The sequence below is a fragment of the Sipha flava genome, unplaced genomic scaffold, assembly GCF_003268045.1.
Source record: "Sipha flava isolate LNK unplaced genomic scaffold, YSA_version1 35a_pilon_pilon, whole genome shotgun sequence".
NCBI classification, from domain to species: domain Eukaryota; kingdom Metazoa; phylum Arthropoda; class Insecta; order Hemiptera; family Aphididae; genus Sipha; species Sipha flava.
In genome coordinates this window covers 3,414,513-3,424,540 of record NW_020273058.1, presented here as the reverse complement: position 1 = coordinate 3,424,540, position 10,028 = coordinate 3,414,513, and the positions used below count along the sequence as shown (strand labels likewise).

Sequence of the window (10,028 nt, the reverse complement as noted above, 5' to 3'; positions counted from 1 at the left end):
AGTAGTAGTAGTAGTAGTAGTAGTAGTAGTAGTAGTAGTAGTAGTAGAAATACTAATAGCCAAGTGTATAATAATAAACGATTAGTAATAATGATTGGTACACGTACTTACTAGGTATACTATAATCATTATCGTGTATGCTTATTCGATATAATGTACAAACCGTGCAAAAAACGGTAGTGGTAGTTTATTACAAACGGATAGCTTTGAAACCGAATTAATGCGCGCGCGCCAGTCATTTTATTTTTAAAACCATACAAAATCGTTTGTCAGCCAAATTTTTGAAGCTCTTACCGCCAAGACTTTTATCTTTTTCTTAATTTCATTTCTTTTCTCTCTCTCTCTCTCTCTCTCTCTCTTTATCTCTCTCTTGATGCCTCGTTCGCTCATTTTCTTTCCGTAGGTTCTTGAACCTCCTTGCCTACATGCTCGGCACATGATCACTGCAACTGCGGTTCGAACACGAAATAAAAAGATGGGATGAAAAACACGATCGGAAAGTATATTATAATAAAAGTACCAACGACGGCCATTTTCCGTTTTGTAGTATAATAAAATGTACAGATATCTCATCTGATGAGATGTAGTTACCGGGCATTAATAATATTGACCTCAGGCAAATTCAAATGGAGTGCGACTACTGCCGCCACCACTGCGCGCTGGGATCTCTCTATACGCACATATACCGCACCGCGCGGTGACACACACAAAAATAGACGCTATAGCTGCTAGGTGCAGAAGCGAAAAACGACGTTCTGGACGCCTACGCATATGACCTTCCCTTTTTCACAAGACTACTACTAATATTTGTATATTTCAAACCAAGGTCAACCGCAAAGGCCGTAAATTATTACAAAAACGCAAACTCTCTTGTACTTGTGCCGACGACGCCGCCGCGAAGAAGGTCTATAAATAAGAAACGTTATTGTTTGTGCTATTAAAATTTAATTTAATCGCGTTTGAACTGAATCATTTACCGGATGTCCATTATAAATAAGTACACAATTTTTCTCAAAAAACTTGTAGTAAAATATGAAAAACGACCGTTATTATTTCTGTTTTTGCTGTACATGTTAAAAAAATACAATATTATTCCTTTAATTTGTTATATTTATAGTAATTTTTTACTGTTGGCAAACGATCGATAAACCGAAATATTTTGTTTCAATAATATTAGGCCAAGCAAAAAACTTAAAGAAAAAACTCTGTGTATTGTCTGTAGATGTAGTGTAGAATGGTTTGTTTCAAAATATTACCTATTTAAATATATTAAATACATTTTAAAATGTAAAACTTGAATTCACGTTTGTAATTTTAGGAAATCGTATTTTATAATTTACTTTGGCAATATTTCAATTTGTATAGTCATTAGCCTTATACACTTTCATCGAAACAGTAAAAAATTAAAGAATTTAATATGGATATTATTACACTTATTATTAATTTATTCATATTTCCTTTACCATAAAATAAAACAGGTATATTCTTCGTCAATAATAAAATCATACAAATGTAAAAACACAAAATTTAACCAAAAATAAGTACAGTTAAAATAACTGTTTTTAATATATATTTTAACCGAGATCAAAATTATTAATCTTTTTTAAAAACTTTATTGTTTCATGTTTGATAACATTGATAGCAGTAATTAAAATGAATAGCATTATGATTAAAATAACATATATTACCTTCTATGTAATGGATGTATAATTTACAAATGAATAGTTAAAAGCCAAACAATAATTATTATAGACCTTAAAATATAGATTGATAATAAATTAATTACTTAAAAGGTTTATGAAAAACACTAAAATAATCAAATCAGTTTTTTCGTTTTCAATTTAAATTATTAATATTAACAATTTCAATATTAAAATAATTTTTTCTCATATATACCTAGTTAAGATAATTTTTTTGAAAAATTAATATTACTGTTGAAATATTAAATAATGTATACTACCTGATTACTCCAGTATCCAACTATGACTATAACAGTTCAAACTGACATCATATATGCTATATACATGAATACATACAAGTAATTATTATTAATATTTATTATAAATGTATTTTTATTCCTTTAATTTCTAACTATTATAATACAATAATACATTATGCTCTAGATGCAAAATTTTCATATTTGTATTAGTTGCTCTGAAGTCAAAGTAAACTATTACTGTATGCAATTGTTAAAGAGATAATTTGTAAATATGTCAGATATCTAGATACACGTAGAAATAAATTTAAATTTTATAGAATTGTTTCATTTATTAGCTGTATACTTTGTAAAGAATTTAGATTTTTTATGTATTTTGTATGTATATTGTTCTCTTTGTAATATCAATGTTATATTTTTATAAACTTGCCATAATTAAAAAACGTTTATTGCTCTAGATGATATCCCTGTTTAACCTAATTTGTTTTGCGCAACTGAGTATACTAAATGATATGTTCTAAAGAGGGATACAGGTGCGGTGGCAGAGACGTTCCGGAGACTTTGGCATAAGTCTATGGAGCCGTGGAAAATTATATAAATAGTTTTTGGCCAATGGTGTTCAAATTTAGAAAATCTCATTTTAAAAACCTTAGCCGAACCATTTGTACACCGCACACCTGTCATGATTTATATATTCAACATTTAAAATCTTGAAAACTTCATAATATTACAATACATTGAAATTTGCAGACTTGTTTCATATCACCATACTAGTAATTCATATGCTTTCTACTATACTCGTACCTTTATAAATATTAAATAAGTTTTTAATGTTCTAAAGTTTATATTTATTAATAAGTTAATAATCGTGACCTTTTCTTACCGAATAAAAAATGTTGTATAAAATCAGTATATTTTATAGTACATACTAAATTGGAATATTGAGTGTCTATATTATATATTATATGAATTGTGATTACTTCTATAACTATACGTAGTAAATATATATTATAACTAAAAATTGGTATTCCGAATAGCGGTCATCGCTATGGCCTTCAATAGAAGGCCATAAATGTTATGGAATGTTCAAAAGTCAAGAGAAATCATTATTGTACAACAAATTTTGAGTACATTTTATCTAATACCTTTGTGAAGTATCTGCATTTTTGTTTAGTATGAGAAACAACATCAGTGTCTAACTATTCTCATAATTAGCTACAGTTGAACTGTTGAAGTAAACAATAGCTGGCTGTAATTTATTTAATTATATGAGATTGCTGTTTTATATTATTGAAATTTTGTTTAACGACCAAACAACTATAAGAACTTTAACAGAAATTAAAGGTTTTATGATGCTAGACGATGATGAAAATATATTATTTCTCTCGACCATTAATAACAAAAAGTACCTAGTAATATTAAATGTGTGAAGAAATATACACCAATCTTCGATGATTTTACATCAAAAATCATTAGAATTTAATAATAAATATATTTCATAAAAAATCGTTTGTTTTTATTCTAAAATATATTTTAATATAGTACTGGTTACCATTTTTAAACTCTATAAATTGACCGGGCTTATGGAAGAGCTACTAAATTCTTAAACCACTTTTGATTCTCAATTTATTCTATCAACCTCTCGGCCAAGTTTCCTCGTATCTATTTTGCAGCCGTCGAAGAGTATTTTGTTATGGTCGTTAATTTTTATGTCTATACGTCTCAGAGGAAAATGAAAACAATTCTTATTGATATTTTATTATTATTCTTATCCAGTTCTTTCTCCTGCACATTTAATTTCTTAAGTGGCTACTGTCATGGTTAATCAATAACCACATTTATCTATCAAATAATTACAATAAATTTAATAAATTTCAAGTAGCTAGGTAGGTATATTTATAATTTATATGTAGTCTACAATCGTGTTACCAATTGTAAGATCTAAATTAGACAAGAATAAAAGTTACAATTAAGTAAAATGTTAAATCTTCTAAAAGTCAATATATTCCTAGCTTTAATACTTTTTCCATATCTATTACTGAATTGAAGATTTTTTTTTATAAAAATTATATTTAGTATATAATATAAGTTTCTTACGTATAATTAAAAGACATTTATTTTGTAATATATTAATACACATATGGTATCTGTAAATTAACTCAAAATTCTGCGCCTATTTCAAAAATGTATGTTTAAATTTAGGTTTTTGTATTTGAATTCAGTACTTTAAAAAGAACTTTTAGTGTCAAAAAAATTAATAATAATCATATGGTCCTATATTATCACAACCTAACAAATTCTCATTTGTACGAATTCATCCATAGATTTTTGAAGTTTAAAAACAAGTTATTATTAACTTATTGTATAAAACTGATAAATGACATACACATATAGTCTTATCTCGTTTTACGATAAACGATGTCTGGTTAGTTTATATAGGTAAGGACGGATGGAATCAATGACGCCTTTGACATATTTATGACTAATAAATATTGAAATTTCTGATAACATTTTTTTTTTTTTTATATAATTAATTAGTTTTGTATATATGATTACACGTGGGGATGTAGCTCAGTGATAGAGCGTTCGCTTTGCATGTGAAAGGCCCCGGGTTCGATCCCCGGCATCTCCAAGAAAGTAATATTATATTATTTTTAATTTTCTTCAGTTAATGAATTAAATAAATATGGTATTTTTTTTAAAAAATTGTATATATAATGTAATATTCATATTTTTTAGATTTTCAAGGCTTAAAAGTTTTAATTTTTATGCATTATGCATATCACAATACAAACAACCAACGAATAAATAGTTGTGTGGAAACTTATTAAACTACTTTTGGACAGTGGTGTGATGTCAGGATTATTTGCAAAAAGCAAACATACAGTTTTGGTACCCTTCTACCATTTAAAAATGTATAATGTCTTTGTTTTTATTTAATAGAACATCTTAATATCTACACGTAAGTATTAACTGGACATCTGGTACCTGACCCAGTTCACTATACCTAATAGTTATTTATAGCACAAAAAAATATAGAAATGTTGGGTAACAAATATTGGTGCTAGGTCCTTCAATATTTGACACGAGCAATTGCTCATTTTGGACACATGTTCGCCAGGCCATTGATTTTGGAATACTCCAGTCAAATCCTGATTAAGGAGGGGCAGAGGGGCCATGGCCCCGGGCCCACCATGGATATCAAACCATAGTTGGCCCCTGGCGGATAGTAGGTTTTTTCGTATTTTTTAACTCTTTTTTAGTTCATATAAAAAACAAGTATTGAACGAGACGTTTTCAAGAAAATGTATGGTTTTGTGTTCAAAGAATGATGTTTTGGAGGTAGATAATTAATACTGATGATATAATTAAAGGGTTTGCTTCTCAAAAAGCAAGAAAAAATGATTTATACAAATAATGTTTTTATTTTTGTATTTAAAAAAGCAAGAAATACATTTATAAATTAGAATATACATAATATAATATATTTTTTGTCTCTGAAATATATTTATGTGTAGATCACCAATATTTTGATTATGGTTATGGGCCCCAAAAATTGTTTGGCCCCGGGCCCCAAAATTATCATAATCTGGCTTTAACTTTAGTACACCATAAAATTTAAATAAGCGAATTTAAAATTTGTATAATTATTATAGACATGTTATAAATCATAGTCTTCTAAATTTATACGATGGTTATAATTCAAAGACATGGAAAATGTAATACTGATCAGTAAGAATAAAAATGATCTAGATTTAATTATACATACTGTAGGTAGTTAATAAGTATTTTACACTACAGCAGTTAATTAATGGCTAAAACTTAAATAACAGATGCGTACATAGAAAAAAATATTTTGATGGGTATCTTAAGGTCTTTATGGGTTACAATTACAATAATAATTAATAACTAACAAATACAACAAATAAAGACGGGAACTATGATTTAGTTGGTACCTAGTTACCTAATATCTGATATATGATAAATAAACTACTGATTGTTAATTGTTTACAAAAATATAAATTGTTTTTAAGTGTCGGGGGTACATTCAATACCTTGCTTGTTTATATACATGTCACATCAGTAATCCCAAATATTTATATTATTTGACAAGTTATATAGCAGATTTTTACTTAATATTTTATTTATATGCATATAATTTCTTAAATTTTATAGTTTTGTAGCTTCTGAAACATATGGGGATGTAGCTCAGTGGTAGAGCGTTCGCTTTGCATGTGAAAGGCCCCGGGTTCGATCCCCGGCATCTCCAAGAATGTTTTTATCAATTTTTTTTGTATCGAAATATTTTTTCAATACATAATTTTTCCCATTATTTTGCTTTTTAGTGCTGTCATCAGTTATAAAATTATAAAATATTTACAAACATGATACATAACAAAATTTTGGTTATAATATTTTAATAAATTTGTATTTAATAATTTTATTTTATTGTTATTGTGTGTTCATAAAATTGTTTTAACGAGTAGAGGTTTTTTATATAAGTTAGAAAAATCTAAAAAATAAATACTAAATTATGTTTATTTATTTGGACGGGATATCCAATAAAAATGAATATAATATATTTATATACACAAAGATGGTATTTATGGTAAAGATAGAATTATTTTCGTCAAGGTAAATCCATCTATTTATAATAATTCAATACTAACTGACATATAACTCAGGTTCTAAGTTAATTCTTACATATATTATTTTATTAAAATATTTAAATACGATTACATAAACACATATTGTACATGAAAATAAATCAATATCAAATATATTAACCAATTACATACCTCTCTCCATAAAAGAATTACGATCATAATTATTAAATTGGTACATTATAGGTATTTAATTACCTAGTAACACGTTTAATCTAATCAAACGAGAAAGCTTAATTTTGAAATCACCCGGACTTGTCAAATAGTTTTAAATTAAACAGAGGTCGAACCCGAGCTAAGTTAGGATAGTTATTAAAAATTACTTTTTTATGGTTACTGATTGTCTAATTGTTGTCAATATTAAAGGAATTACTTATTTTAAACAATAAAATGACATTTGTATTATGTTTAAAACTAAAATAATTAAATTAGATTACAATTATAAATCTAATTAATAATATTTAACTATGATACCTTAGTTACAAATTTCAAAAGTAGTGCGTTGTTATTTTTTAAGTTAAAATAAATTTAAAAAATTAAATTATATATATTATTTCTAATAATTATAATATATAAGAGCCCTAACTAAATTTTATCCTTATTCTTGATATTTTTCGTGTTACTTTATTAGAATTAGATACATTTATATTTGTTCTTATTTATTATACCTATCTTATTCAATTTTGATCATTGACTCCAAACAAAATAATAAAACTACTTAGGTACTTAATATGTAGGTAAATTTTTATTTTTGTATGACTATAGCAACCATACATTAAAATGTTATTCCAAGACTTTGGAAAGCATTGAAAACAGCCATTTGTTGTTCCAATAATATGATTATACTATCAGATAATCATAATAATTAATAATCAATTATAATTTTTTTTGTATACAGGGAAGATCGATTTGTTAAGCAATATTATCTATAAACAGTGCTTGACTTGGAAAGTATATATTAAGACTCTATTTAAGAATTTAGTTAAATAGTAGGGAGTGAAATTAGGCAGACTCCCATGACTTTTTCTTCAAATTTTTGTTTTTCATTCTTTATATCTTGCTAAGGAATGTGAAAATACCTTTTAAATGGTACCCTTTTATGACAACCTTAAACATTTTGCCACAAACCAACGAATATTAAAGTACATTACAGTACATTATTTATTATACTCCCTTTCAAAATTTAAACCATAGCCTCAATATTTTAAATATAGTATACAATGGCTTGGTGAATATCTATAAACCATGATGCACGTCATATATTTCAATACCAATTCTAGCACAGGTAAATCCATTCAAAAATATAAATTAAAGAAAACTAAAAACTATTAAATATTGAAGTACCTATTTATACTTCTTACATTTTACCAATTTAGACTTAGGATTAACACATTTTAAGAGACTTTGTCAAATTGCAAGTTCATACGATCTGTCATTTTCGAGATGTAGCGATGATTAGTGACTGAGTGGTATTTGGTCTATGTATAATATGGCCTGTATATAGTTTATTTGTTTTCAGAAAGGTCATAAATTATATTGTTATAGGTAATAGGCTAATCTAACTGATTATCAACATTTTATTTACTGGCGAATTTGACTTATCTGGCACATTATATTGTGATCTTATTCACAATATTTTTATTAATTTATTCACAAGTTAAACTATTCAGAATTATTTTTATTGTTTATTCACAAAATAATCAGTTATTCTTGCTTTAGTTTTTAACCTTTATTGTTTAAAATTGTAACTCTTTACCTATTTTTATTTATAATAATAATAGAATAATTAGTTATTAATATATAGCTTATATGTATATATGTATTTTTTATAATATTATAAAATTACTTAAATTTAGAAAAATTTTAAACCCTCTCCCACAAATAATTTGAAAATACACCATTGCAGCAGGAGTGCCATTTGAGGGGGGGAGTAGGGTGTGCACTCGCACACCCTGATTTTTTATCATCTTCAATTATTGGCCTAGCCGTCACTGATATATGGCCTTGCCACTTTGGCCTTCAGTTTTCCAATCTTTAATGTTGTGCATGCACCGTGGCTGATCAGTAATCACTGCTAATCATAAATGTTGGCTTGGTGGTAGGAAAAAATTGGCCTCTTTAATTGCTTGCACCCCCTTAAGAAAAACTGAAAAGACGCCCCTGCACTGCAAGATTATTATATGATTATTAAATAAGTTATATTACCTACATATATGAAATTATATGTATGATTGTAAATGTCTATTTTTTATTTTAAAAATGTTTTGATGTAGTTATTGTTATTTTTCCAGTTTTCTTGAAAGGATTGGTGTTTTTATTTAGTAAGAAAGAGGTGACGTACAGAGTGAATTTTTGGATTTCCAACGTTTTTTTATACATTTATAATTATAAGGTATTTATAGTAAATAAATATTTAATTAATATTAATAAGTATAATTTACTTCTTAATCTAAATGTAAGTACAAATTTAAGATTATAGTTTAAATTTGATAAAATCTATTTGAATTTGATTAAATATTATATTTTTTTTTATCCATTGCATGTGGGGATGTAGCTCAGTGGTAGAGCGTTCGCTTTGCATGTGAAAGGCCCCGGGTTCGATCCCCGGCATCTCCAAGAATTTTTAGTAAATTTTTTCAATAAAAATTATAAACGAATAAATAATATATAATATATAAATAAATATTTAATATTTATATATCTGACATTTCACACAAAATGAGTTTTTTGTATCAATATATATATATTTTTATACTCTTCTTGTGCACAAAATTTATTTTCTGTACAATGACCTAAAATAAATTATTTCCCCTCCAAATTGGATATATTAGTATTTACCAGTAATACTAAGTAACTACACTAAATTTTAAACAGCAACCAAATTTAAAGAATTCTATTAAAATTAATGTTGAATAACTTAAATTTAAACTTGATAAAAAATATGAGGTGTATAGGTATATATAATATTTGTATTAACATAATATTTACGTTAATATTTATTCAGTTTTTTCACTCTCTTGAACAATTGGTGAAATTTAGATACGTGGTATTGTCATTAGTGTAACGATATACTATATGTATTTATATAAATATAATATATTAATTTTTTATATTCCAGGTGGAATATGAATTATAAAATAAAAATAAAATATGGATTCCCCAACGATATCGATATTTAGATACTATATTGATATCGCGAACTTTTTTACGAATATTTCGGTATCGATATTCTAAATGTAATATATTTTCACTTGTTTATATTAATATAAATAATATTATCATATATGTTAATTCATGAATTTTTAATTATTTCAGGATAAGGTTATATAGCGCATGAAAAAATAATTCATTTGACCAGTTGAACAAAATACGTGTTTATACTTTTGAAGGTAGTTATCGTTATTGAACAATATATTTTTTTTGTTTTT

General features: G+C 26.3%; 3 non-coding genes across 3 annotated transcripts; all 3 read left to right on the top strand.

The window, feature by feature from the left end:
* The first annotated feature begins 4,496 nt into the window (after nt 1-4,496).
* Nucleotides 4,497-4,568, top strand: Trnaa-ugc. The gene has a single exon. It is a non-coding gene; the product is annotated as a tRNA-Ala (tRNA).
* A 1,566-nt stretch (nt 4,569-6,134) lies between these two features.
* Nucleotides 6,135-6,206, top strand: Trnaa-ugc. The gene has a single exon. It is a non-coding gene; the product is annotated as a tRNA-Ala (tRNA).
* Nucleotides 6,207-9,144: 2,938 nt separating this feature from the next.
* Trnaa-ugc lies at nt 9,145-9,216 on the top strand. The gene has a single exon. It is a non-coding gene; the product is annotated as a tRNA-Ala (tRNA).
* The last annotated feature ends 812 nt before the right edge of the window (nt 9,217-10,028 follow it).